General features: G+C 41.8%; 1 protein-coding gene across 1 annotated transcript in view; it reads right to left on the reverse strand.

Moving 5' to 3' along the window:
* The window catches only part of SMPX (small muscle protein X-linked), a 53,373-nt gene that overhangs the window by 15,242 nt on the left and 22,656 nt on the right, over nt 1-15,475 (reverse strand). The gene's annotated exons all lie outside the window — the stretch shown is intronic.

Consider the following 15,475-nt stretch of genomic DNA (forward strand, 5'->3'; position numbering starts at 1 on the left):
TTAAAACTTAACAGTTACAGAAATGAGTATTGTATCAGTGAGATTAAGTGACTGGTAGGTAAGTTGATGCCTTATTCCTCATGCATTATATTATGATTATCTCTCATAATTTACACAGTGCATCCTGTGCAACCTTGGGCAAGTTATGTAGCTTCTCTGTGCCTCGGTTTTCTCACCTGTAAAATGCAGCTCTTATGTATAGTAACTTATTTAAGAATTATGAGGTAGAGTACTTGGGACAGTGCCTGACCCTTGGAAGCACTATTGTAAGGACTAATGACTGTTGCTTCATCAACGCATCATGTTATCTGAATTTCAGCAATGAAATGTGGCCAAGTTGCTTTCTATACCTTTGGATACTAGCTATAAAACTGTGGACCAGATACTGGAATAGTTAGGGGATTTGGAATGTCCAGACCTAAACAATCTAGACTGAGGGCTCTAGGTCAGTGGTTCTCAAAGTGTGGCCCCCAGACCACCAGCGTGTTAGAAATACAAATTCTCAGGCCCACCCCAGACCTATAGAATCAGAAAGTCTGGAGGTGGGGCCCAGCATTCTAAGTTTCAGGAAGCCCTCCAGATGGTGCGGATGTTTGAGAAAGTTTGAGAACCACTGCTTTAGGCCAGACTGAAGAGTTTCTGTAGCCATAGCCCACAGGATGCTGTCCTTGGTGCTGCCTTGTCCCCACTCTCCTCAAGATCTCAGTTAAATATAGAGACGAGCTTGCTTCTCAGATTGGCAGATCAGACACACAAAGTCAGCCTGGAGAAACAACTACACTAGTGGATGCTGGAATGTGGACCTGAAATTGTCTCAGTCGGTTGGAAGTGCCAGCCAAAATTTGCAGTTGTTTTGATTTTTAATAGAGTTTTATTTTTACCTAACACAAATTTCTAACTCAAGTTTCTTGGCATTTGAACTCCTACATGTTCAGTGAGGTTGTCAGCAGTGATGTGGGTATCCAGGCACTGTATTTCTAGTTAGCACTGTGGCCAAGATTGCACGATTGCAGCAGGTTGCCCCTGAGTACAGGACTGAAGCCTTGCCCATCACCTCTTGGCATTTTATGATTTCATCACCTAGTGAGGAAGGGTACCACCCAGGAGAAAACAGAGTCTGCAGTTAGTTATGGAGTTGCAGTGAGATGGTGAGGTGACTCAGGGGTCATTCTGATGCAGCTTCATATGCCATCTGTTTTGGTCTCTGGGCATTATCAGCTGTTTTGTCTTATCCAGGCCATGTGCTCTTCCCGTGCACTGGGATTCCCTGCCAACCAGGGGCTCTAAGACCAGCTCAGTTGGTGGTATAGCCTAGTCCTGGCGATGGAAGCAGGTCTATAATTGGCCCTTAATTGGATTGGATTTGGCTCAGAATGACTCCCAGGCTGTCTGTCCCCTGACAGATAACCAGCAGTGAATGTTGTATATAATCCTGTAAGGGATCTCGGATGCCATTTCTTGGCTGTTGCTGACAATGGAGAGCTTTCCAGAAGAGTTGACCTTCAGGATGATGATCTGGGAGTATCTTAAAGAGAAGTTTTCCCCAGGTCCATTTATTTGCCACCTGGTCTTTCTTAAATTAAGACATCCCAACCTGATTTTCAAATTCCAGAATCAAATATGTGTGTGTGCATTGTGTGTGTGTGTGTGTGTGTATATATATATATACACATATAGAAATGATACAGTATTTTTTTAATTAGGCAGCAATAAAACAGTAAACAGAGATGGAAATTGAGATAGTGCTTTTCCTTTGAAATATATCTATAGATATAAGTGGGTAACTTAATCCTAGCTCTTTTTCTCTGTGAGAAAAGTCCCTCTGGGTATAGGCAAAACCATCATCTGTCCTGTTCTGGCCCATTGCATGGGTTGTAACTAACCCCACCCACCCCCAGCACCTGCTGCACCCTGAACGGTGGTCCTACCTTTTTGATATATTTGAAATGAAAAGTACTATCTCAACCCATGCAATGGACCAGAACAGGACAGATGTTGGTTCTGCCTATACCCAGAGCTTTTCTCACTGGCAGAGAAAGAGAGCTAGGATTAAGTTACCCACTTATATCTATTGATACAGATGGACTTAACTACACTTAATCAAAAATTAGTCTTAAAACAAACTCTCTTGATGATACATCCCACAGTCTTCTACCCTGAGTGAAGCTGAAAGTCACATAAGAGTGAACTGCAAATTCAATTCCTGTCCTGCCTGTCTCATGGAACTGTTGTGAGCCTCAGAAGAAAATAAACACAGAAGTAGGCTGGACTTTTAAAAATCAAGTGCAAGAACTTGTTAATATTATTACTGCAAGTAGGTTCCAGTTAAAACATGGGATTTAAAACTTGCCATAAAACTCCAAATGAGCCTTTATTTCCTCATTGCCTGGTTCTTGACACCCCCTAAAGTAGCCATTTCATAGTCTCCAAACTGCCATGTTATGTGGCAGTTATATTTAGTACTGACTGCCTACCTGTTTCACTCTTGTTGCAAAGCAGAAATGATTCAGTTGTCAAATTTAGTATCATCAGAAAGAGGGAGAAAACGCCCCTGGAGAATACTAAGAGGAGGAGACTGGATGTGAATGGGGCATAAGCCAGGAGAGGACGTCCTAGAGAAGACACAGGGCTGCTTCTGGATGTTTAGATCAACATGGATCTTGTTTTAGTTTCTGGACCAGACTTCAATAGTATACAGTCTGTGTACAAAAGATTACTAAAAAGATGAGATGCCTGTTTTTGGCCATTAAGCCCATTCAAAATGCTCAGTAAAATGGTGTCTGAAATGCATTGTTTCCCTTTCCCTTGATAGTAAGAGAATGGCAGGTTGACTCTAAATATTTCTTAAACTGATTTTCTTCAGAGAAAGATCAGAAATGCAAACTGGACATATTTGGTTTGAATCAGTTCTAATGAGATGGATGAAACTGGAACCTATTATACAGAGTGAAGTAAGCCAGAAAGAAAAACACCAATACAGTATACTAACGCATATATATGGAATTTAGAAAGATGGTAACAATAACCCTGTGTACGAGACAGCAAAAGAGACACCGATGTATAGATCAGTCTTATGGACTCTGTGGGAGAGGGAGAGGGTGGGGAGATTTGGGAGAATAGCATTGAAACATGTATAATATCATGTACGAAACGAGTCGCCAGTCCAGGTTCGATGCACGGTACTGGATGCTTGGGGCTGGTGCACTGGGACGACCCAGAGGGAGGGTAGGGGAGGGAGGAGGGAGGAGGGTTCAGGATGGGGAACGCGGGTATACCTGTGGCGGATTCATTTCGATATTTGGCAAAACTAATACAATATTGTAAAGTTTAAAAATAAAATAAAATTTAAAAAAAAAAGTGGCCAAGGAGGGTGTGGAAATCCCTTGAGGTCTCCAAAAATCAAATGAAAGTGCTCAAGTAAAATGTGGGTAATTTTACTGGCTTTGGAAACAGTAGCTGCTGCTGGTTTTGAAAAATGGGACTGCAGTGCCTCCTTCTGGAGAAAGATGGTACTTGCAGATTAGAGATCATTTCAGGAGGTCACTGAGACACAAGTCCTCCCAGGGGCTTACAAGGGCCTCGGTGAGCTCAGATTAGTCACAAACAATTAATGGGGTTTCTTTTTCAGTGAGCTTTTTCATATTCCCTGGGGAAATATGCAGAACTCCTCTTTAGAGATAATTTCATGTAAAAACCAACCAACTGACACTTGGCCTTGGAAGAAAGGGATGGGGAGCAAAGGGCATGGGCAATTTGAGGGGACAAAAAAGGGAATGACGTTTTCTGGATGCTGATTTGTGCCCGGTGCCCCATCTGAGTCAACTCACTCTCTTTATGTTTGCCTCTCATGATCGAGATAATCATTCCTATTTATAGACGTGGCTCGGAATGGTCGGGAACTTGCCCAAGGTCACAGACTTACTACGTGACACAGCCAGAAGTGAAGCGCAAATGTGTCCCACTCTATCCAGCACGTCCAGTGCTCAGTGTCTTAAGTTCCCTCTCATGGTAGCATACTATCATAATAATAGCTGTTACTGTGTACACACTATGTATGCAGCTTGGTGTCTCTCAGCCTCGACACTCCTGAAGTTTCTTGTGGGGGGATGTTTGGTGGCATCCCTGGTCCCTACCGACTAGATAGCAATGGCACCCACCCTGTATTGTGACATCCAAAAAAGTCTCCAAACATTGCTCAGTGACCTTTAGGATGGTGAAAAAACTTGCCCCCATGAGATAGGTATTACTCTCATTTTTCAGAAAAAGAAACCATGATGAGCCAAATCACAGACCAAGAGAATAGCAAAGCCAGGGCATGAACCTGTGCCTGCAGCACCTCTAAAGCATCTGCTCTTCAACCTCCTTTCAATAGAATATCTGTTTTCTAACATCCTGTCTGGAATCTCTGTCACTTGTATTCAAAGGCCACGACTTGTTTCTTTCTTCCTGCTGCAGCCATTATGTGCTAAAGTCCACTTTTACATTCGTCCCCAACTAGACTGGGAGTCTCTCAGGGGACACTGTCTTGCATCACCTACCATTAGTGTCACAGTGCCTGGCATATAGTAGATGCTCAGATGTTCACTTACTAAAGGAGTGAATTCATTCCAGTCCTTTAATCCTTCCCTCCCATTCAAATCCAGCTCATGGTATTAACTTGCTTTATGAAGAAAAAGGTTAATTTGGCTAAAGTAAATTCCAGGTAACCCATATATAGATGATTCAGAAATGAAAATCAACTTCAATCTATTCTGAATAAATGGATGTTTGAACATGCAGAATTGAATAACCCTGTTTGGTAAGGTTTCAGGATCTGTTGCCTCTGGAACAAAAGGGCAGCCATGATTCCTATCACTTGTATCTAAAAGCAGGGGTCAGGCAAAAGCAAGGCAGAAAAATGTATATTATGTGTTCAGGATTCAGTTGTGCCTCTGACACTCACGGCAGGTCTTCTGGGGTGGAAAGAAGTGCCACTGTCCTTTCTAGAGGCTTCCAGTGACTTCTGGGTGATAAGACAGGCTTGCTTTCTCCTGTTTTCCCAGCAGTCAAGATGAAATTGTTCTGAGCTGCCTTTGTGCCACCTGCCTGGTCAAAAGCGACTCCAATCTGTCTGCAGCTTAATAGAAATGTCCCTCGGTGAGAAGCCAATTGCCTGACCTGCCTGGGATTAAAGCAGCCACCACCTCACCCTACACATAAAGCCCTAAACCAGAGGGTGTGGACTGATCAGTCCCCGGGCAGGGAGAGGTGGAACGAAGTACAAGTTAAATGTGCAGGTCTCGTGTGACTCCTTCTCCTCCTCAAATGCCACAATGTGTCGGGGGAGTTAGAGCGAGCAGCGTTGTCACGATGCAGCCGAGCCTGCTGAGACAGCCCAGAATTCACTTCCCCAGTTTTCTGCGTGGGCTGCACACAGCATGAGAAGGAATGAAAGAGAAAAGGCCTCATGGGTAGGAGACTGCCTCTTGATGACACACAGATCCTGCCAAGCCCTTGCTCAGCCCAGGAGCAAAGGCGGGCTCTGCAGAGGCCTGGCCTTCCTCGGACCAGCCGCAGCTTTGTCAGCACCAGGCCAGGGCCACAGCCTCCCAGGCTCGGCCCCTACTGCCCCTCTCCTTCTTCCTCCCCTCCTTCCTTCCTTGCCTTTCACCTCCTTGGCCTTTCTCTCATGCTTGCTCTGATATTTACAGACATTAAGGAACCCTTCCTGTTTTCCATGACCCTTAAAGAGAGCAAATGATTCATGCTTCTAGGCGGTATTCTGCCCATTCACCTGACCCCGGCTAGACTCCCTGATCCGTATTTGAATCCCCAGAGCTGGTATCCTCAGAGCCTGGTGCAGGCTTTATGCTCAATAAATGCTTGTTGACTGACTGAATTCATACATGAATGGATGGATGAACAAGCAAACAAATGAATGAATAAATAAACCAACATGTCAAAGTTGTGATGTCACCTCTTTGTGTAGATGACAGTTTCTGCAGCCTTTTTAAGCCTTTGCTTGTTTTTCCTGCAAGCTAACACAGTGAAATATTGGCAAAACCCAGAAGACTATAACTAAAAGAACATTTTTAAAGAATGCAGTGGGTGCTAGTGATTAAAAGAACTGGCTATGGAGTGTAATATCTGACCTCTGTGACTTACAAGCTGTATGACTTTGGTCAAGTTAGGCAAACTATCACAGCCTTCTTCCCCCCACATAAATGAAACGGGCATCACAGCATATACTCTGTATAGTCAGCACAAGGAGTAAATGAAATAATGTATGTGAAGTACAGGACACAGTGTCAGGCATATCACAAGTATATAATAAATGTAATGATGACAATAAAAATGATGACATTGATATTAGTGCTGATGATTACTAATGCTTAATGCCTAACATTCATATTTTAAAAGACTTGATGAGCTACTGAGATAACCTACTGCTTTCTGATACATCTGAGAGGAAAAAGTAACCTACCCAAACTGGTCATGTTTAAGGCCAAATACTGTAATTCAGGAATATGCCATGTATACCATAAATATACTTAGTTTATCAATTAACAAAAGAATATTTAAGAGTGCTTGATTCCTAAGTCTCTGATCAATATGAATTGATTATAAATATTGGGCCATTAATTACTATTCTCTTTTTATTAATGTTTTCATTTCTGTAAAATGCATTGCATTGACTGCTTGGAAAAGAATGTTTGCAAGATGGTCCTGATGTCAGTCTTTGAGGTAGATCAATCAGGGTTACTTACACTCAGCACAACTAACGTTTAAGATTGGATAATTCTTTGTTGGGGAGCGGGACTGTCCTGAGCATTGTGGGACATTGACCAACATCCCTGGCGTGTCCCCCAGTGGCAGCCCATACCTCTCTGAAGTTGTGACCGATTACTATCTCTAGACACTGCCCTCTATCCTCAGAACCACTGGAGATAGAGTAATGAGTTCCATTGCACTGGGAGTAGGGCAAGTGCCAGTGGTAACCATCCTTTAGCCCAAGGAAATCTACATCCCAGATTACAAGCGTCTACATCCTGAGTCACCTCTGCCTTCTAGTGAGCTGGCCAGAGCAGATATGCCCTTCTCAGGGCTCAGATCTGCTTTCACCAATTCCAAATCCCTCCAGAGAATCCACACATTAGGCCTTCCAGATCTCTGTTTTAATAGAAACCATCCAGATAGCTTCTGTGTGTTTGCTGTAGAGAGGCTCTTAAAGCAACTGTCACCATCAGCTCAAAGGCTCCTCACATTCACCTTCAAGAGTACTTTACACCCACACAGGCTGTAACCAGGGCCTAGAACAAAAGCTTTACCAGGGAGGTTAACAAATGAATAAAACCTTGCAGTTCGAAACCATTGCAAACTCATCTTTATCCTCAGCAATTGGGGAGCAGGGAAAAAAAAAGAGCATCACAAATCAAAAGAAATGTGGCTCCACTAGAGAGTGAAAAATCTCAGCATAAAACCATTTGCTTCAAACAAAGTGAATAGAGCATCTGTAATTGGGTCAAAGCAGGGGACATGTCAAAATTGAGGACAAAAAATTTCAAGCAAACCACAGAGAAGACATTTGGAGAAGTTGTTAGGTTTGTTTTTTGTTTTTGTTTTAAGTTTCATTCTATGTAAAACAATAAATCAGTCCTCTGTCTTCTGGCAGAGGGAAAAGGTTATGAAAACATGATTAAGTCAGACTATGAAAAATAAATCCTCTTAATTCCAAAAGCTACAAGCAGCATAAAACATTTTTATGATAGAGAAAGATAGATACTATACAATCTCACTTATATGTAGAACCTAAAACATACACTCTCATAGAAAAAGAGGTCAGACATGTTGTTACCAGAGGCAGAAGGTGGGAAGAATAATTAGAGGAAGGTGGCCAAAGGTACAAATTATCAGCTATAAGATAAATATTGGGCTGGCCAAAATTTTCATTCGGATTTTTCTGTAACATCTTATGAAAATACCCAGACAACCTTTTTGGCAAACCCAGTAAATACTAGAGATATAACGTACAACATGATAACGATAATTAACAGTGCTGTATGGTATTTAGGAAAGTTGTTAAGAGAGTAAATTGTGAGGTCTCATCACAAGGAGAAAAAAATGTTTATCTTTTGTTCTTGTCTTCTTTCTTTTCATTATATCTGTATGAGATAATGTGAGCTGAGCCTATTTCTATAGTCATTTTGCAATATATGTAAATCAAACCATCAAGCTGTATGCCTTAAACTTGGCCAGTGATGTATGTCAATTTTTTCTCAGTAAAACTGGAAAAACATTCTTATGAGAAAATGTGAAGTGGAAAAAGATTCAAAACCATACATGTGCTATGAATGATGCTATTTGAGAAAAAAAAAATGAAGGAAAAGTAGTTCCCATTTGTGTATAATTACCCCATCCCAGTTGCTGTGCCTAGATGTGCTTTTTAAAATACATCTTCCTAATCCTTCATGTCTCCCTAATCCTAAACCCTATGAGGAAGATGCCATTTTCTGCTTTTTATGAAACCAGGAAAATAGAGACACAGAGCTCAAAGTTGCAAAGGTAGAAGGTAGTTACTGCAAATCCCATATTGTTAGCAGCTTTAGTTATATTGCTTCTCCTATGTAAACCCAGGGGGAAAACTGGAAGGGAAGATATCAACGTGAGTACTATACTGAATGATAATTTTATAGGTGAGTACTTTTATTTCCAAGCATCTATTATGTTGTGACAGTGTTTATACAAATAGATTTTTTAAACGTATTACATTTTATCATTTGAAATGGCTGATATATCCATTCAGACATCAGTTGAATCATCTGCCATTTATGTAGAAATGGGGTAAGCTTACTCTAAGATGATAAAGGGCATGGTTCCCAAATATGGAGCTGCTAGTATTGATTTGACTGGCTGGTCATTAATTTCAGATCTTTACTCTTTTCTTAATATAGATCTTTACAGCTATTAAATGTAATAGCTCTGATGCGAAGAGCTGACTCATTTGAAAAGACCCTGATGTTGGGAAAGATTGAAGGCAAGAGGAGAAGGGGATGACAGAGGATAAGATGGTTAGATGGCATCACCGACTCAATGGACATGAGTTGGGTAAACTCCGGGAGTTGATGATGGACAGGGAGGCCTGGCGTGCTGCGGTTCATGGGGTTGCAAAGAGTCGGACACGACTGAGTGACTGAACTGATCTGAACAGCTATTAATTTCCTCTAAACACTGCTTTTGCTGCATGCCACAGTTTGGTGTCTGTTATTTTCATTTTCAATTGTCTCAAAGTGTTTTCTAATTTCTCTTGTGATTTCTTCTTTGACTCATTGGTTATTTAAGAGTGTGTTGTTTAAGTTGTACACCTTGTGAATGTCCCAAATTTCCTTCTGTTATTGACTTCTAATTTCATTCCACTGTAGTCTGAGAACATATTTGCCATGATCTCAGTCCTTTCAAATTTATTAAGAGTTGTTTTAAGGCCTAACATGAAACAAGTCTTGGACATTATGTCACATGTGTGCCTAAGAAGAATATGTACTCTGATGTTGTTGAGGGGAGTGTTTCCCTAGTTAGTTTACAGCATTACTCACATTTTCTGTTTCTGCTATAGACTGAATGTCTGTGTCCTCTTGCCCCAAATTCATATTTTGAAGAGTAATCCACTGTATGATATTAGGAGGTGGGAACTTTGGGAGGTGAAAAAGTCATGAGGGTGGAGCCCTCATGAATGGAATTAGCACCCTTATGAAAGAAACCACAGAAAGCTTCCTTGCCCCTTCAGCTATGTGAGAACGCAGGGAGGTGGCCATCTATGAAACAGAAAGCAGGTTCTCACCAGATACCAAATCTGCTAGTGCCTTGATCTTGGACTTCCCACTCTCTAGAACTGTGAGAAATGAATTTCTCTTGTTTATAAAGCACCCAGTCTATGGTCTTCTTATATACCAGCCCAAACAAATTTCCTGAGACAATTTCCTTGTTGATCTTCTGTCTAGTTGTTCTATCCATTGTTGAAAGTGGAGTACTGAAGTTGCCTGCTGTTATTGTTCTGTTGTCTGTTTCTCCCTTCAATTCTGTTAGTTTTTGTTTCACGTATTTTGTGGGTCTGTTGTTAAGTGATAAACACACTTCATCAAGTGTCTGAGTACATCAATTTGCCCTTCTGCCAGCATTCTCAGAATGGGCCTTTGAATCAGCAAGAATAACTGTGGTATGTAGTGCTTAACATTTAGGAGTAATGAACGCCTTATGTTCTCCTCGAGCAGAGATGGCATCTTTCCGGATGACTGGTTGGTGAATATGTCTTATCTGGACATAGATGTTCTTTGAAAAATAAATCCAAAGAACTCTTGAAAATTAAATGATTTTCTTCTGGATTTACATATTTTTCTCCCCCTTTGAGGAAAATGAGCCAATCTTGACATTTTTCCTAATTGTTTCCAGTTTCCCAGAGGAATAAAATTATAATCAATAAATTAAAGTCAAATTTCTGATACCTTTACTGATTGTGGCCAACAATGTTACTTTCAGTCCTTGACAGAAAAGCTAGTCTTGCTTTTAAGTAGTAATCTCCCAGAGAGTGCATGGACCTGGAAAGTCTGTAAGAACACATTTCTACAGACTTGCTGTGGTCAGGGCACCAGTAATGAGGCATGTATGCTCAAGATGTATCCAGTGTGCCCCGGCCTTTGAAAAGCTATATCCTAGCATAATAAGAAGATTAAAAAAATAAAATGAATAGTCTGATAAGCATTGTGACAGCATAAACAGGTGATGCCAGAGTTGCCACAAAGTACTTGATGGAGAAGGCATGCCTCCCCAATAGGGCACATGATAATGGCTCTTTTCAAAACTACAAACTCTAGAATCAAGGCTGGTTGGTCAATATTGGGTACAGGATAGAGACTAACTTGACACCATGGGGCTGGATCATTCCAATTCACTCTCACTTACTGCCCTACAGCAATGTTGCTTAAAGTATGGTCCAATGCCCGCTGGGTGACTTTAAAAGACTCTCTGATTCCCAAATGCAAGTGCTTCCCTCAGTTCAGGCCAACTTCCATGGTGGCTCAGATGGTAAAGAGTCTGCCTGCAGTGCGGGAGACTGGGGTTCTATCCCTGGGTCAGGAAAATGCATGGCCAAAAGCTAAGTGGGTTATTAAGAATCACTAAAATTTTGCATTTTTCTAAATCCCTGGTTTTGTCTGCTGTCATCAGATCTGGCTGTCACACACCACATGGCCACGCTGCAATGTCCAACACAGAGAGGAGGAGTTCCTGCCACTTCAGAAGGACAATTTCTTTCTAGTGCTTCATGGCTCCCAGGGCTTTCAATTGCTGCTATCTTTGTGTTCATTAACATAATTGTAGAACTCTTCTTAGGGTTTATCTTTGTTAATCATTCTTCTCCTAATTGCTACATTGCCACTACTTTGATACTTATTTTGTTCCTCTCTAATTCTTTGTTATCACTGAGTTCTTTAACTGCTGGAAAAAGAGAAGAGATGATGTGGGTGGGCTGTAGGATCTTGTTTTGCTCTGCCCTGAAAGTCTAAGAAGTATTGCCCTAGAAGAACTCTTCGGTCTCAGCAGGCTGGTCCGCTAATGATGCTCTGGACAACCCCTACACTCAGAAATTATCTCTGAGCCTCTGTTTAAATCATTCCATTCCTACCACCTCCTTGAAGTTGTCCCTGATGCCAAATCATTGTGAGTCTCCCCTTCTCGTGAGTCATAACCTCACTTTATTCTACTGACTACTAGTCATAGGGGGTCATAAAGCCACAGGATATCTTGAATCACTGAGAGGCTATCTAATTCTTGAATGTTACCTATCTTTTGAAGTATTTTGTATTTATGTTTCCATTAAAATAAAAGTATCCTGAGAGCACTGACCAAGTTTGACATTTACTCATCTTGTAGAGCAGAATGAAGTGCCCACAGTACAGAAGCTAGTTACAGAGGTTCTTTACTGGGCTCCTGTGGTCTGATCTGAGGGTTGGGAGGGAGCAGAAGTGGACACAGAGTCTATTGGACAACAGCCCTTAGCAATCCTCCAGGTTTCCAGACCCCTATTCGTGAACTCTGAAGTGGCATCTGCTTCAGCTACAAACAGACAGGCTAACAGTGGCTTTTGACAGGGGACGTGGGGTTGGAGATTCCTGATCATGCAACAAACAAGTAGGTATGTGAGCATAAGAGGGCCCTTGGTTTTCAGGCATTGCTGCTGCTTCTTTCTCTTCATCTAACTCCTAGGCTTGCTTAAATCACCCTCTGGCCACTTTGAATAGCAGCCAGGAGACTCCTGAGAGATACAGGAATGAATACCTGCCTTCCCCTGCCCCAGTGTGGCTTAGGGCCCCATTTGGGATTCTCCTGTCTTTCGTGGTCTTGACTCAGTATGTGCTGTCCCTTTGTTGCCTGGTTCTGGTTTCTGAGGAGGTTAAAGGCTAAGTCCTTTGCCATAAGCTGTGATTCAGTTCAGTTCAGTTCAGTTCAGTCACTCAGTTGTGTCCAACTCTTTGCGACCCCATGAATTGCAGCACGCCAGGCCTCCCTGCCTGTCACCAACTCCCGGAGTTCACTCAGACTCACGTCCATCGAGTCAGTGATGCCATCCAGCCATCTCATCCTCTGTCGTCCCCTTCTCCTCCTGCCCACAATCCCTCCCAGTATCAGAGTCTTTTCCAATGAGTCAGCTCTTCACATGAGGTGGCCAAAGGACTGAAGTTTCAGCTTTAGCATCATTCCTTCCAAAGAAATCCCAGGGCTGATCTCCTTCAGAATGGACTGGTTGGATCTCCTTGCAGTCCAAGGGACTCTCAAGAGTCTTCTCCAACACCACAGTTCAAAAGCATCAATTCTTTGGTGCTCAGTTTTCTTCACAGTCCAACTCTTAAATCCATACATAACCACAGGAAAAACCATAGCCTTGACTAGACGAACCTTTGTTGGCAAAGTAATGTCTCTGCTTTTGAATATGCTGTCTAGGTTGGACATAACTTTCCTTCCAAGGAGTAAGCGTCTTTTAATTTCATGGCTGCAGTCAACATCTGCAGTGATTTTGGAGCCCAGAAAAATAAAGTCTGACACTGTTTTTACTGTTTCCCCATCTATTTCCCATGAAGTGATGGGACCAGATGCCATGATCTTCGTTTTCTGAATGTTGAGCTTTAAGCCAACTCTTTCACTCTCCACTTTCACTTTCATCAAGAGGCTTTTTAGTTCCTCTTCACTTTCTGCCATAAGGGTGGTGTCATCTGCATATCTGAGGTTATTGATATTTCTCCCAACAATCTTGACTCCAGCTTGTGTTTCTTCCAGTCCAGCGTTTCTCATGATGTATTCTGCATATAAGTTAAATAAGCAGGGTGACAATATACAGCCTTGACGTACTCCTTTTCCTATTTGGAACCAGTCTGTTGTTCCAAGTCCAGTTCTAACTGTTGCTTCCTGACCTGCACACAGGTTTCTCAGGAGGCAGGTCAGGTGGTCTGGTATTCCCATCTCTTGAAGAATTTTCCACAGTTTATTGTGATCCACACAGTCAAAGGCTTTGGCATAGTCAATAAAGCAGAAATAGATGTTTTTCTGTAACTCTCTTGCTTTTTCCTTGATCCAGCGGATGTTGGCAATTTGATCTCTGGTTCCTCTGCCTTTTCTAAAACCTGCTTGAACATCAGGAAGTTCACGGTTCATGTATTGCTGAAGCCTGGCTTGAGAATTTTGAGCATTACTTTGCTAGCGTGTGAGATGAGTGCAACTGTGTGGTAGTTTGAGCATTCTTTGGCATTGCCTTTCTTTGGGATTGGAATGAAAACTGACCTTTTCCAGTCCTGTGGCCACTGCTGAGTTTTCCAAATTTGCTGGCATGTTGAGTGCAACACTTTCACAGCATCATCTTTCAGGATTTGAAATAGCTCAACTGGAATTCCATCACCTCCACTAGCTTTGTTCGTAGTGATGCTTTCTAAGGCCCACCTGACTTCACATTCCAGGATGTCTGGCTCTAGATGAGTGATCACACCATCGTGATTATCTGGGTCATGAAGCTCTTTTTAGTGCAGTTCTTCTGTGTATTCTTGCCACCTCTTCTTAATATCTTCTGCTTCTGTTAGGTCCATACCATTTCTGTCCTTTATTGAGCCCATCTTTGCATGAAATGTTCCCTTGGTATCTCTGATTTTCTTGAAGAGATCTCTAGTCTTTCCCATTCTGTTGTTTTCCTCTATTTCTTTGTGTTGATCTCTAAATGGCTAGTCACTGGCCTTTATGATTCTTATCCAAAGTGTTTTTTATCTATATTCATGAATAATTCTAGCCATGACACAGGACATGGAACGAGTCTGAAATCTCACTAAAAGAAGTGCTGATCTTAGCTAGAAGGGGGTGCTCCTCTATCTTATGTCTAGAGTATTATAATAGTTATACCCTAGACTTTGAGCCTTGTGGTTTTCATAGCTTGGCTGTTGTTTTTTTAGTCACTCAGTCGTGTCCAACTCTTTGCGACCCCATGGACTGTAGCATACCAGGCTCGTCTGTCCATGGGATTTCCCAGGCAAGAATACTAGTGTGGGTTGCCATTTCCTTCTCCAGGGAATCTTCCAGACCCAATGATCAAACGCTTATCTCCTGCAGTGGTAGGCAGATTCTTTACCACTGAGCCACCTAGGAAGCCCTCATAGTTTGGTACTGTGGAGTTACTCAGTTTTAAGACAATGACCTGTTTGATTAAATCACTGAACAATAATACACAGGGTAGGTGATGAATGGGTGGCCCAAAAAGGAGGAAATCAAATCCAACCAGTGAGGAGCTAGATGATGGCTGGTCCAGGGTATTTACTGTTTATGATTCCAGCTAATCAATCAATGTTAAGAAATCCTCTCCCTCTGTGACCGTGAACCGTGACCATAAACCATGGCCATGGAAGTCTCAAAATCTGACAGATTTGCAGAAGAATTGATGCATCAAAATCAAAACAGCTTACTACCTCTCCTACAAAAATAAAGATCACTCCTTGGCTCAAAACAGTGACTGTCTTCATCAGGAGTTCAGATCAACTACCTGGACAATTTAAGTTTTTATATCCCTGTAGAGTAAGGACAAATGGGCTTCTCTGAGTGATTTTGCATTATTAGAATTTTTTCAGGAGGGAAGAATCATTAAAGTCTTCTCTGAGATAATGAAGTAACAAAAAATGTATTCTGGCTATTGTGGTACCATTTTGGTATTTTATTGAGTTGCTATTGTTCTCCATTACCATAACCACAGATTCAAGTCTACAGAATCAATCTCACTGCTGAATAACACCACAGGATCCTCTCTGAACTAATTTTAAAACACATTCCTTTGAATCTTCAAAACCAAATTCTTCTGCAACTGGAACTGGGGTTAAATTTAGGTCAATAAGAATTTCATAAAAGCAAAAACCCTTTAAAGTTTGCATTAAAAATTCATGTGTCTAACTGAACAGCCTTAGTTGGGTGATGATAATAA

Source organism: Bos grunniens, chromosome X (assembly GCF_055505025.1).
Source record: "Bos grunniens cultivar Pamir isolate PY7600 chromosome X, Bosgru_T2T1.0, whole genome shotgun sequence".
NCBI lineage: Eukaryota > Metazoa > Chordata > Mammalia > Artiodactyla > Bovidae > Bos > Bos grunniens.